This window comes from Macaca nemestrina, chromosome 15, assembly GCF_043159975.1.
Source record: "Macaca nemestrina isolate mMacNem1 chromosome 15, mMacNem.hap1, whole genome shotgun sequence".
Classification (NCBI taxonomy): domain Eukaryota; kingdom Metazoa; phylum Chordata; class Mammalia; order Primates; family Cercopithecidae; genus Macaca; species Macaca nemestrina.
The window spans coordinates 60178123-60193184 of NC_092139.1; the positions used below are offsets into that span (position 1 = coordinate 60178123).

The following is a 15062-nucleotide window of genomic DNA, read 5'->3' on the forward strand; positions in this document are numbered from 1 at the left end:
AACAAGACAGTACTTTCCTCATTGTGTCTTTTAATGGCTGTGTGGAACATTAGTTGACCACACATGCTTGGATTTATTTTGGGGATCTCTATTCTGTTCCATTGGTCTATGTGTCTATTTAATTAAAGTATTATAATGTTTTAATTATAACTGTGTAATATAATTTGAAATCAGGAAGTGTCATGAGTTTGTCTTTTTCTCAAGATTGCTTTCCCTACTTGGGGTCTATTGAACTTCTATATAAAATTTTAATTTTTTTTTCTATTATATGAAAAGGCCATTGAAATTTTAATAAAAATTTCATTGAATATGTAAAGTGCTTTGAGTGGAATGAATATTTTAACTATATTAAATCTTTCAATCCATGAACACAAAATAGCTTTCCATTTATTTTATCTTCCTTAATTTTTTAATTACCATTTTATAGTTTTCAGAGTACAAGTGTTTTACTTCCTTTTATTCCTGAGTACTTGTTATATTTGAAGAATATGTTGTTACTGGCATACAGAAATGCGACTGATTTTTGTATGTTGATTTTATATCCTGCTACTTCACTGAACTTATGACCATATTAGCAAAATTTTACAATATATTAGCAAATATAATCCAAAAATATATAAGATACATAATAAACCACATCCAATTGTTTATTTTGAGGATGTAAGTCTGGTGAAATAATTGAAAATCAATCGATTTATTTTGGCATATGTGAAATCTAAAGAAGAAAAACGGTTGTATCAATTGATGCAGAAAAAGAATTTAGCATATTACAAATAATAGCTCTTCATGAAAAAAATCTGACTAAACAATAATTAGAAGGGAATATACTTGACTAGAAAGGTGCTAACATAATGCTTAATGATGAATAACTGTAAATTTTCACTATAAGATCAGAAACAAGGCAAAGATGACCTCTCTTATTACTGCTATTCAGTACTGCACTGAAATATTAGCCAAACGAAAAGGGGGAGAGAGCAGAGTAGGGGGGAGAGAAGAAGATACTCATTGGAAATAAATAAAAACTCATATTACTTGTTCTTATTAAGCGTAGCACAGAAGATTGATAATTTCAACAAAGAAAGTAAGTTAAAGGCAATTAGTGGCCAATCTGGATTCTGTACACAGAATCAAAGGTATATCATTTCCAATTTCAGTTTTTATAAAAATGCAAGTTTGGCTTAAAATACAAAAGTAAATTACTAAAATTTGTCATATTTTCAAAATAAAAGAACACATCATATACTAATTATAGATGTAGAAAAATAACTTTTAATAAAAATGAATACCCTTTACAGTAAAATTAGCAAATTTAAGAATAGAAGCTAACTTTCCTAAGCTATAAAAGATATGTACAAAAACACTGTTACTACTTTGAAAGCTTTGAGATGTTGAGAACAGAAATAAGATATTCTAGAAACTGAGTTTTATTGAACATTGTACTAGATGTCTTAGTCAGCTTATTAATGTATGGAATAAAACTATGTTAATTGGAAAGTAGGATAAAAATATTTAACTTTCAAATTATATAATTGTATAACAAGAATATTCAAAAGAATCTTCTATATCAAATTATTATAATTTATAGGATAATTCAGCAATTTGTTGGATACAAATTAAAAACGAAAAATCAAGTACAAATTAACAAAACTCAGTAATTCAACTTTTGGGTATATATCCAAAAGGATTGATGGCAGTATCTCAAAGACATATGTATACATGCATGGACACAGCAGCATTATTCACAACAGTCAAAAGGTAGAAGCATAAACAAAATGTGGTATAGACATAAAATGGAATATTATTGTTTTTAAAAAGAAGGAAACTGGCCGGGTGCAGTGGTGCATGCCTATAATCTCAGCACTTTGGGAGGCCAAGGCAGGCAGATCATCTAAGGTTAGGAGTTCAAAACCAGCCTGGTCAACATGGCAAAAACCCATCTCTACTAAAAAATACAAAAATTAGCCTGGTGGGTGGTGGCAGGTGCCTGTAGTCCCAGCTACTCAGGAGGCTGAGGCACGAGAATTGCTTGAACCTGGGAGGGAGAGGTTGCAGTGAGCCAAGATGGCACCACTGCACTCCAGCCTGGGCAACAGAGCAAGACTCCATCTCTAAATAAATAAATAAATAAACAGAAGAAAATTGCATATATGCTAGGGTTAGGATTAGAGTTTACAAGATAAACTTGGTGGACATTATGTTAAGTAAAATAATCCAGTTGTGAAAATGCAAATATTTAATAATTTAATTTATATGAAATGACTAAATCAGTCAAATTTATAGAGACAGAAAGATTAGTGGTTGCTAGGTGCTAAGGGAAGATGTTATGAAGTACAGTTGTTGTTTAATGGGTGTAGAGTTTCAGTATTGCAAGATGAAAATATAATAATTCTGATGATTGGTTTCACAATGTATAGATGTACTTAAAACAACTGAACTATACACTTAAAATAGTTAAGATTTTAAATTATATATTACATGTATTTTAGCGAAATTATTAAAAATCAGGGGCATTTCTATAAACCAGCAGTAACATATAGACACTGTATATTTTTAACAACATAACATTTTTTTTTTTTCAGAATCACTGTTCTGCAAATCTCCCAGGTTCACCTTTCAGAAAGCAATTGGAAAGAGCATCCTTGAAGCTAAGTCATTCATATCCTCTGTGTAGGACCCTTATATAGGGTTATTCCATTTATATATTTTTTTCAAAAATATCAAGTCTCTCTGAATTAATCTAACAAAATCTATGAAAGACTATATATGTATATAGGTAAATTATAAATTTTATCACACATCAAAAACAAAATAAATGATAAATATAGATGTAAACATGCATTTTCATATTCGTGGATTGAAATACTACATAAATGAATTTTCTCCAAGTTGATATACAGATTTAGCAGAATTCAATCAATACCATTTTTTTCTGTGATATATGCTTACATGAACTGATAGTTTTTAAAATTTGTATAAAATTACTATATAAAAATTTTTTAAAATGTATATAGAATTAAAGGAGAATAATAAACCCATAAAAGATCTTCACATACAGTGACATTATTATATATGAGAATTTGCAGATTAACCTGAAAAATGATTGACTTTTATAAATGAGAAGTATAAGAGCACTATTTTAATATTGTGACAATTTGATATTATAATAAGTTGACATTCCAACCTGGTATTTCAAGGTGTAATAAAAAGAATATTGGATAATAATTGTGTGGTTTCTTTAGATTTTTCTAAATTTATAGTTTTTAATCTGTGGAAGGCAAAAATGGTGTTTTTTCATCATCAGTTTTTGATGGTCAGAGGAAATATTAAATAAGACATAATAGACATAATGTAATCATTAATTTTTTTGTATAAAGAAAATACTGAAAATAATAAACACTTCATACTTTGTGAAAAACAAACAAGCAACCAACACCACTAACAACAAATTTTTTAAATCTTAATCTTTACAAACTTTACTTTTTGCTTACTTCAAATTGCACTTAGCTGAATTCATAATAACTCTTAAAATAACATATTTTAATATCATGTAATCATTCTCAGATTTTTTTCCTTTCCTGACTGCATGTATTACCTTTACAAACTTCAAGTATATAAAACTTCTTTAAAAAGACTTTTTAAATTAAATCTTTTTATTTTATCAAAATAAAATAAAATTTTAACAAATTCTAATGATGTTATTTTATCCATTTCAAAGAGAGCAAATGCAATAGGATTCTCTGACATTAATTCACATTATCTTAAAACTTCATATGAAGTATTAATTTGCTAGAGCTGCTGTAATACTATAGACTGGCTGGCTTAAGCAACAACACTTATTTTCTCATGGTTTTGAAGGCTGGAAATCCAAGTTCAAGGTGCTGGTGGGTTTGGTCTCTTCAAAGGCTTCTCTCTTCCTCCTTTGCTTGCAGATGGCAAGCAACCACCTTTTCTGGGTCCTCAGGTGGTCTATCTTCTGCGCACTCAAATCCTGGGTGTCTCGTCCTCTTCTTCAAAGGGTACCAATCCTGCTAGATTAAAGCCTTATTCTAAGAGCCACACTCTTTAAAGGCCTTGTCTCCAAAACCAGTCACATTCTGAGGTACCAGGAATTAGACCTTCAACATAAAAACATTAGGGGTGATCACAATTAAGTCAATAACATATGGGTATTTAAAGTTCAAACTCATTGAATTTATTTCAGTTTTTAACCTCACTTTCTATTATGTCCCTTTTAATTTTATGCATATGGTTTAAAATTTAACAACAAAGAAACACAAATTAATTTGTATGTTTTGCTGATGGATTTACTTAGTTTATTCTGAATGTGCAAAAAGAGTTTTAGTACAGGCTTACCTTATTTTATTGTGCTTTGCTTTATTATGCTTCGCATTCAAAGCCAATTTTCAATTGAAAGTTTCTGGCAACCCTGCCTTAAGCCAGTGTATCAGTGCCATTTTTCCAACAACATATGCTCACTTTTTGCTTCTGTGACAAATTTTGGTAATTCTTGCAATATTTCAAACCGTTTCTTTATTATTACATCTTCATGGTGATCTGTGATCAGTGATCTTCGATGTTACTATTGTAATGATTTTGAAGCACCACAAATCACCCCATATAAGATGGCAAACTTAACAGGTAAATCTGTGTGTTCTTACTGCTCTATTCACTGGCCACTGTTCCATCTCTCTCCCTCTTATCAGGCACCTCCTATTCCCTGAGACACAACAATATTGAAATTATGCCAATTAATAACTCTACAGTGACTTCTAAATCTTCAAGTGAAAAAAAAATTTCATGTCTCTCACTTTAAATCAAAAGCTGGACATAATTAAACTCTTTCAAGAAGGCATACTGAAAGCTGACACAGGATGATCTGGAGAAAATGGCAGATGGGAGACAGCACTAATGTGCAACTCCCACTTGGATGGACAGAGCAACATCTGGAGACTCACATTGTGAACTTTTCTCTAAGAACCACTGTAGGAACATACCAGGAAAACTGAAAGAATTAACAGACGCTTTGAAAGAAGCAGTTTGCTGCTGCAAATGCCACACGACAACCAAAAAACTGTGAATTTTCAAAGTGTGAAAGGGGAAAAAGTTAGCCTCTAAAAACACATCCCCACTGGGGAACCTGCAAATCCAGATCAAAGGAGAAAGGTTTAACCTTACCTAGAGCTGAAATGGATTGAGGGAGCCAAATGAAATATAGAAGTAGAACAAGCAGTGGGAAGAGCCTTGTGGTCCCTCCCAGTCCCCAGCTAGAATCCAGGGAAGCCATTCCTGGCCTTATTTCACAGAGGTCCTTGGGGAATGGAAGGCAGCCAGAAAAACTGCGGAGGGGCCACATGGTGAAGAAAGCTCCTAGCTGAACTGTGTAATAATGTCCATTGAGCATAAATTTTCCTGAAAAGAATCCAAAAGGGTAAAAAGGAAGTGCAGATAGGAGCATAGAAGCCACAACTGAAGGTGCAGGGAGATGAGGAGAGAGACAAGGCTGGATCCCTGCTTGCTTTCTCAGTAGAGAAGTTTGTAGCTTTGGGCAAGGTTTCAACCCTCCTTTGTGGCTGCCTGGATATTAACTCAGTGTGGTCGGCGGGACAGAGCAGGAGTGAGACTGGACTTGCTGGACACCTGGGAGCTGGGTGAGACCTGTCACTGCCAGCTTTCCCCAGTTTCCCAAGTATCCTATATGACTCAGCAGAGGCAACCATAATCTCCCTGGGGACATAACTCCACTGGCCTGATAACCACACCTCCACCCCCCACAGGGGCTGCAGCAAGTCCCGCCCAAGAAGAGTCTGAGCTCAGATCCACCCCACCCTTCCCTCACCTAATGTTTTTTTTCTACCAGCCCTGGCAGCCAAAGACAAAAGACGTAAGTTCTTGGGAGCTCTATGGCCCTGGCCATTGCCTGGGTCAAAGTTTCTAGAGGAAGGATCAGGCACCAATATTTGCTGTTCTGCAGCCTCCACTGGTGATACCCAGGCAAACAGGGTCTGGAGTGGACCTCCAGCAAACTTCAACAGACCTGCAGCTGAAGGGATTGTCTGTTAGAAGGAAAAATACCAAACAGAAAGGAGTAGCATCAACATCAACTAAAAGCACATCTACACCAAAACCACATCTGTAGGTCACCAGCATCAAAGACCAAAGGTAGATAAAACCACAAAGATGGGGAGAAACCAGAGCAGAAAGGCTGTAAATTTCAAAAACCAGAATGCCTCTTCTCCTCCAAAAGAACACAACTATTTGCCAGGAAGGGAACAAAACTGATGGAGAATGAGTTTGATGAGTTGACAGAAGTAGGTTTCAGAAGGTCGGTATTAAGAAACTTCTCCAAGCTAAAGGAGTATGTTCTGACACATAGCAAGGAAGATAAAAATCTTGAAAAAAGATTAGACGAATGGCTAGCTAGAATAACTAGCGTAGAGAAGAGTTTAAATGACCTGATGGAGCTGAAAACAACAGTACAAGAACTTCGTGAACCATACACAAGCTTTGATAGCTGTCTTGATCAAGCAGAAGAAAGAATATTAGTGATTGAAGATCAAATTAATGAAATAAAGTGAGAAGACAAGATTAGAGAAAAAAGAGTAAAAAGAAATGAACAAAGCCTCCAAGAAATATGGGACTAGGTGAAAAAACCAAATCTATGTTTGATCACTGTACCTGAGAGTGACAGGGAGAATGGAACTTAGTTAGAAAACACTCTTCAGGATATTATCCAGGAGAATCTCCCCAGTCTAGCAAGGCAGGCCAACATTCAAATTCAGGAAATACAGAGACTACCACAAAGATACTCCTTGAGAAGACCAACCACAAGACACATAACTGTAAGATTCACCAAGGTTGAAATGAAGGAAAAAACGTTATGGGCAGCCAGAGAGAAAGGTCGGGTTACTCACAATGGGAAGCCCATCAAACTAACAGCAGATCTCTCTGCAGAAACCCTACAAGCCAGAAGAGAGTAGGGGCCAACATTCAACATTCTTAAAGAAAAGAATTTTCAACCCAGAATTTCATATACAGCCAAAATAAGCTTCATAAGTGAAATATAAATAAACTCTTTTACAGACAAGCAAACACCAGGCCTGTCTTACAAGAGCTCCTGAAGGAAGCACTAAACATGGAAAAGAAAAACGAGTAGCAGCCACTGCAAAAACATGCCAAATTGTAAAGACCATCAATGCTATGAAGAAACTGCATAAAATAATGGGCAAAATAACAAGCTAGCATCACAATGACAGGATCAAATTCAAACATCACAATATTAACCTAAATGTGAATGGGCTAAATGCCCCAATTAAAAGACATAGACTGGCAAACTGGATAAAAAGTCAAGACCCATCAGTGTGCTGATCAGGAGACCTATGTCACGTACAAAGACACATATAGGCTCAAAATAAAGGGAGGGAGGAAAAACTACTGAACAAATAGAAACAAAAAGAAAAAGCAGGAGTTGCAATCCTGGTCTCTAATAAAAGAAACTTTAAACCAACAAAGATCAAAGATCAAAAGAGACAACAAAGATCAAAGATCAAAACCAACAAAGATCAAAAGATCAAAACAAAGATCAAAACAAAGATCAAAAGATCAAAGATCAAAACCAACAAAGATCAAAAGAGACAAAGAAGGCATAATGGTAAAGGGATCAATACATAATACATAATGGTAAAGGGATCAATTCAACAAGAAGAGCTAACTCTCCTAAATATATATGCACCCAATGCAGGAGCACCCAGATTCATAAACCATGTTCTTAGAGGCCTACAAAGAGACTTAAGACTCCCACACAATAATAATGGGAGACTTTAACACCCCACTTTCAATATTAGACAGATCAACGAGAGAGAAAATTGACAAGGATATCCAGGACTTGAACTCAGCTCTGGACCAAGGAGACCTAATAGACATCTACAGAACTCTATACCCCAAATCAACAGAATATACATTTTTCTCAGCACCGCATCACACTGACTCTAAAATTAGAAGTAAAACACTCCTCAGCAAATGAAAAAGAACAGAAATCACAACAAACTGTGTCTCAGACCACAGTGCAAACAAATTAGAACTCAGGATTAAGAAACGTACTCAAAACCACACAACTACATGGAAACTGAATAACCTGCTCCTGAATGACTACTGGATAAATAACGAAATTAAGGCAGAAATAAGTAAGTTATTTGAAACCAATGAGAACAAAGACACAACATACCAGAATCTCTGGGACACATTTAAAGCAGTGTGTAGAAGGAAATTTACAGCACTAAATGCCAATGAGAAAAAGCAGGAAAGATCTAAAATCAACACCCTAACATCACAATTAAAACAACTAGAGAAGGAGAAGAGCAAACAACTTTAAAAACTAGCAAAAGACAAGAAATAACTAAGATCAGAGCAGAACTGAAGGAGATACAGACCCAAAATCCCTTCAAAAAATCAATGAATCCAGGAGTTGGTTTTTTGAAAAGATCAACAAAACAGATAGACTCCTAAAAAGACTAATAAAGAAGAAAAGAGAGGAGAATCAAACAGACCCAATAAAAAATGAAGGGGATACCACCACTGATCCCACAGGAATACAGACTACCATCAGAGAATACTATAAGCACCTCTACACAAATAAACTAGAAAATCTAGAAGACATGGATATATTCCTGGACACATACACCCTCCCAAGACTAACCCAGCAAGAAGTTTAATCTCTGAATAGACTAATAATAGGTTTTGAAATTGAGGCAATAATTAATAGCCTACCAACCAAAAAAAAAGTCCAGGACCAGACGGATTCACACCCAGATTACTACCAGAGGTACAAAGAGGAGCTGGTACCATTCCTTCTGAAACTATTCCAATCAACAGAAAAAGAGGGAATCCTCCCTCATTTTATGAGGCCAGCATCATCCTGATACCAAAGCCTGGCAGAGACACAACAAAAAAAAGAGGATTTTAGGCAAATATCCCTGATGAACACCAATGCAAAATTCCTCCATGAAATACTACTAAACCAAATCCAACAGCACATCAAACAGCTTATCCACCACAATCAAGTTGGCTTCTTCCCTGGGATGCAAGGCTGGTTCAATATACACAAATCAATAAAGGTAATCCATTACATAAACAGAACCAATGACAAAACCCATGATTACCTAAATAGATGCAGAAAAGGCCTTTGACAAAATTCAACAGCCCTTCATGCTAAAAACTCTCAATAAAATAGGTATTGATGGAATGTATCTCAAAATACAAAGAGCTATTTATAACAAACCCACAGCCAATATCATATTGAATGGTCAAAAACTGGAAGCATTCCCTTTGAAAACTGGCACAAGACAAGGATGCCCTCACTCACCACTCCTATTCACCATAGTATTCAAAGTTCTGGCCAGGTCAATCAGGCAAGGGAAAGAAACAAAGGGTATTCAATTAGGAAAACTGGAAGTCAAATTGTTTCTGTTTGCAGATGACATGACTGTACATTTAGAAAACCCCATCGTCTCAACCCAAAATCCCCTTAAGCTGATAAGCAACTTCAGCAAAGTCTCAGGATGCAAAATCAAAGTGCAAAAATCACAAGCATTCCTATACACCAAGAACAGACAAACAGAGAGCAAAATGATGCATTAATTCCCATTCACAATTACTGCAAAGACAATAAAATACCTAGGAATCCAACTTACAAGGGATGTGAAGGACCTCTTCAAGGAGAACTACAACCCACTGCTCAATGAAATAAAAGAGGACACAAACAAATGGAAGAACATTCCATGCTCATAGATAGGAAGAATCAGTATCGTGAAAATGGCCATACTGCCCAAGGTAATTTATAGATTCAGTGCTATCCCCATCAAGCTACCACTGACTTTCTTCACAGAATTGGAAAAAAAAAAAAACTACTTTAAATTTCATATGGAACCAAAAAAGAGCCTGCATAGCCAAGACAATCCTAAGTAAAAACAACAAAGCTGGAGGCTATGCCACAAGTCTACAGTAACCAAAACAGCATGGTATTGGTACCAAAACAGAGTTATAGACCAATGGAACAGAACACAGGCCTCATAAATAATACCACACATCTACAACCATCTGATCTTTGACAAACCTGTCAAAAACAAGCAATGGGGAAAGGATTCCCTATTTAATAAATGGTGCTGGGAAAACTGGCTAGCCATATGTAGAAAGCTGAAACCAGATCCATTCCTTACACCTTACACAAAAATTAATATGGATTAAAGACTTATATGTAAAACCTAAAACCATGAAAACCTAGTCAATATCATTCAGGACATAGGCATGGGCAAAGACTTCATGACTAAAACACCTAAAGCAATGACAACAAAAGCCAAAATAGACAAATGGGATCTAATTAAACTAAAGAGTTCTGCACAGCAAAAGAAACTATCAGAGTGAACAGGCAACCAACAGAATGGGAGAAAATTTTCACAATCTATCCATCTGGCAAAGGACTAATATCCAGAATCTACAAAGAACTTAAACAAATTTACAAGAAAAAAACAAGCAACCCCATCGAAAAGTGGGCAAAGGATATGAACAGACACTTCTCAAAAGAAGACATTTATGCAGCCAACAAACACAAGAAAAAATGCTCATCATTACTGGTCATCAGAGAAATGCAAATCAAAACCACAAAGAGATACCATCTCACGCCAGTTAGAATGTCAATCATTAAAAAGTTAGGAAACAATACACACTGGAGAGAATATGGAGAAATAGGAACACTTTTACCCTGTTGGTGGGAGTGTAAATTAGTTCAACCATTGTGGAAGACAGTGTGGTGATTCCTCAAGGATCTAGAACTAGAAATATCATTTGACCCAGTGATCCCATTACTGGGTAAATACTCAAAGGGTTGTAAATCACGCTACTATAAAGACACATGCACGCATATGTTTATTGTGGCACTCTTCACAATAGCATAGACTTGGATCCAACCCAAATGTCCATCAATGATAGACTGGATTAAGAAAATGTAGCACATATACACCGTGGAATACTATGCAGCCATAAAAAGGATGAGTTCACGTCCTTTGCAGGGACATGGATGAAGCTGGAAAACATCATTCTTAGCAAACTATCACTAGGATGGAAAACCACACACTGCATATTCTCACTCATAGGTAGGAAGTGAACAATAAGAACACTTGGACACAGGGCGGGGAACATCACACACTGGGGCCTGTCAGGGGGTGGGGGTCTGGGGGAGGGAGAGCATTAGGAGGAATGCCTAATATAAATGACAAGTTGATGGGCGCAGCAAACCAACATGGCACATGTATACCTATGTAAGAAACCTGAACGTTGTGCACATGTAACCTGGAATTTAAAGTATAAAAAAGAGAAAGAACTTACTGGAAAAAAAAAAAAAAGTTATGGTTATCTTAGCAGTCACTTACCATTTTCATGAAAAGAAAATTGAAGGTAGGATTACATTTATTTAAAATCTCAACACTGAAAATATTTTAAATTATATTCTAGTAACTAGTAAAAATTGCTCATGCATCCTTAGAGTTTCATCATTCTTCAGTTTTTAGGCCTTAGAGGTGAAATGTGCTCTTTAACAGTGTAATTGCCCTTGTTTTTCTGAAACAGTGAAATTATCTTTTCAAACCTCTTTGAGAAAAGGTATTAATTGTGTTCCAGTTTTGAAAAAAACTTTTTGTTTTGCTTTTACTAGAGAAAAAAATCAAGACACAATTGTTCTTTTGTTTTACACCATTGTGCTCTTGATGGAGACAGAAGATCTAGACAAGAATATATTCTTATTTCTTATCAAATATATAGAAAAAGAATTTATATTTGGATTTTAATAAGATGAGCCCTTTTGTTTATCAGTGGCTCTATAATTAGCTAGAACTTTTAAAATGGTAGTATCTAAGAGGAAGGTCTAGTAAGAAAACTATATTTGAAAATTGATAATGTAACACCATACGTTTCCATATGTTTTAACTTTATTTATGTTCCAGATTTCTGTATGATCATTGCTTATGTATAGAAAATGGGAAGGAAAGTTCTCTTCCCTAAGGGAGTGATTACCCTAGAGAGTCTTCATTTTCCTTTGTGTCTACCTGACACTTGAATAACATAATGAAAACTGGCAAGAAGAAAAATTTGTAAAAATTCTGTAATTGTGGACACTCATAACCATGTATACATAATCTAAGCCTGTAAATGAAAATAATTAGTACTCACATTGGATATAGACAAAACGGATGTAAACTGAGAATATCGCTAATTTTCAATATTATAGAAAAGAAAGTCAAATAAATTCTAATTTGTTTCTATATTTATTATAATCAGGATTTTCCACCACTTCCACCAGACTGTGGTACAGCACCCGAAGCTTCCTACCCAGCCCAGTCCTGGCCGGGCAGGCCCCGCAGCGCTCCAACTCCCTCTTCCCGGCCCCCGGACTTGCTGCTGCTGCCACCACTAGCGTGGATGTCACTGCTGCTGTTGCCCTCAATGCACGGGCCCACCCTGCAAAGCTCCTACTACCTGGCCACACCGCAGCCCTGCCCCTGCCATGGCCGCAGCTGGCCGTCCTCTTACCGCTCTGGCCTGCTGCAGTCTCCGTAGCTGCCACCAACCGCAGTGAGGGGAGCGGCAGCCCCAAGCCATCTGCAAGTTGCCAGCATGGAACTCCTCCTCCTCCTGACATGAACAGCTGGGCAGGCAAAGCCAAAAAAGCCTAAAGGAGCACGCAAAGTGATAGCGTTAGAGCCTCACCTTATCATCCTGGCCACTGGGTGGCAGGGGCTGGTCTCAGTGAAGGCACTCACATCCACCCTCCGAAGTCCCGCCTCTCCTTTCGGCCCAAGCGGACCAGGAACTGGGGCCTGGAGTGGAGACGGGTAACACCACATTGCCTGGCTCCAATCCACAGGAACCGCTGGGCGCACCAGGGCTGCGCTCCTTGGGGAGCAGAACCAGCAGGAACTCAGACCCAGCCAGCCCTCCCACCCAAGCGCCGGTTCCCGATCCTGATGCCTTCACCCACAGAGCCCTGTCCTCCCGTGGTGTTCGCTACTCAGTGTCTGTCGTGCCTACGGGTCCCAGGTGGTCTCCGCAACACAGAGAGAAATGTCGTGGCCCTGGAACCACACCGGGTGTTGGGGCCTATGCCCTGCTCAGGATTCCTGTGGAAACGCTGCACGCTTGCTGCACTGGAGCAGGAGCAGGAGGATATCGCCCTCTAGAGTCTGGAGTCCAGGGAGAGGAGGAAAGCTCCTTCCTTGGAGACCACTGCTGTTGCTGCAACCTCTGCCGCCACTGGCAGGGCAGCCCCAGATAGCGTCCCTAACCCGCTGCCTGCTGTTGGCCCTTGGACAGTGCCCCTAACACCGCCCCTCGCCGCTGCGGTGTAGAACCCAATAGCGCCCCCAACCCGCCCCTACCTCCGACATCGCAGCACCAGAACACTTCCCCATCCTACCCCCTGCCGTGGGCCATGCAGCCACTGAGAGGACCCCTAACCCACTGCAGGCAGTCAGGCCCCAGGCAGAGCACAGCAACCTGCTCCCCGCCGTGAATAGTGCAGCCACGGATCCTTAAGGTCCGCAACCCCCTCCCCACGACGTGTAGTGCAGCCCCACATAGCAGACAGCATCCCCCAACTATCCCGCAGCCACGGGGAGTGATGCCCTGGATGGCGCACCCCACCCGCATCCCTTCGTGGGCAGTGTAGCCCCCGTCAGCACCCCTAAGCGGTATGCCGCCGCCAGAAATATCGTCCCGGATAGCGCACCAAACCCGGCCCCCACCACAAAACAGTGCAGCAGCTGATAGAGCCCCTAACTCGCCCCCACTGACCGCAGAGCAGCCCCCGAACGGTGCCCACAACCCACCCTACCACCCCGCCTGCCACCAGCCAGGTATCGTCCCCAAACTGCCCCTTGCTGCGGGGAGTTTATCTCCCAATAGCACACCCAACCCACCCTCTATCATGGACAGTGTGGCCCCGATAGCGCCTGAAACCACACCCTCCAAGCACCTACCTGCACCCCTCACTCCCCTGCCCCACCACCAGCAGTGTAGCACCAGATACTGCCTCTAAACTATCCCCCTGCCACGGGCATTGCAACCCCACATGGTGCCCCCAACAAGCCCCCCGCCATGGGCAGAGCAGCCCCGGAGAGCATTCCCACTCCTCTGTGGGCAATGAAGCCCGAGTAGTCAGGACCCCGACCAGTCCTCCCACCCCGACGCCGCAGGCACAGTAACCACAATAGCGGCCCCAACCTGGCCCCTGTCAGGGGCAGTGCAGCACCCAACAGCGCCCCCAACCAGCCCTACCGCTGCCAGCAATACAGCCAAGATAGTGACTCCAATCCGCCCCTCCACCCCGCCACCCCGCCCACACCCCCACTAAGTCCCCCTGCTGCTGAGAGCAGTGCAGTCCTGACAGCACACCTGAAACTAGTGACGCCCGGAATAACACTCTAGCACGCCAAAATAGTAACATTCCAATAACACCTCAACCAGTCCCCGCTGCGGGCAACCCCGGACAGCGCACCTACCCCATCGCCTTTCTACCCTCCGGCCAGCTGCAGTGTCCATCGCTGCCACCAACCACAGTGAGGCGACCCAGTGAGGTGAGGACCAGCGAGGCCAGCCGCAGTCCCACAGGCTCTAGCCTCCAGCCTGTGGTAGGTGCCTCCTCCTCCTTCCCTTCCTGTAGCCAGGCATGCAGCAGCTCTCACCACCAGCTGCCTCTCTCCATTACCGCCACACACCAAGCAGAAGCAAGCCCCGGCGCCACAGGCTCCAGGTTTCAGTGTGGGGGGCAGAACCGGTTTCTGCCTGTTCTAAACTGCGATTCACGGAAATACATGCACTAACACAGCAGAACCCACAATGACGTGATTCCCATTAGTGTGCCTTATATACTGAGGTTGTGCATGCCAGGTTCCTGGACTTCATGTTCTGATTGGATGAGAGAAAACTGCTTTGCCTACTCTGATTGGACGTTATTTTCATGTTCTGATTGGATGAGAGCAAGTCTTAGACTAACCAATCAGAATGTGAAAATAAAGTCC

The 15062-nt window shown here is 39.9% G+C and overlaps 1 long non-coding RNA gene across 1 annotated transcript; it reads right to left on the bottom strand.

Annotated features, from left to right (window-relative positions):
- Positions 1 to 3188: 3188 nt before the first annotated feature.
- LOC139358537 (uncharacterized) lies at positions 3189 to 15060 on the bottom strand. The gene is made up of 3 exons (XR_011613666.1): positions 14544 to 15060; positions 12577 to 12715; positions 3189 to 4115 (listed from the first exon to the last, which is right to left on the bottom strand). It is a non-coding gene; the product is annotated as an uncharacterized lncRNA (long non-coding RNA).
- Positions 15061 to 15062: the final 2 nt, after the last annotated feature.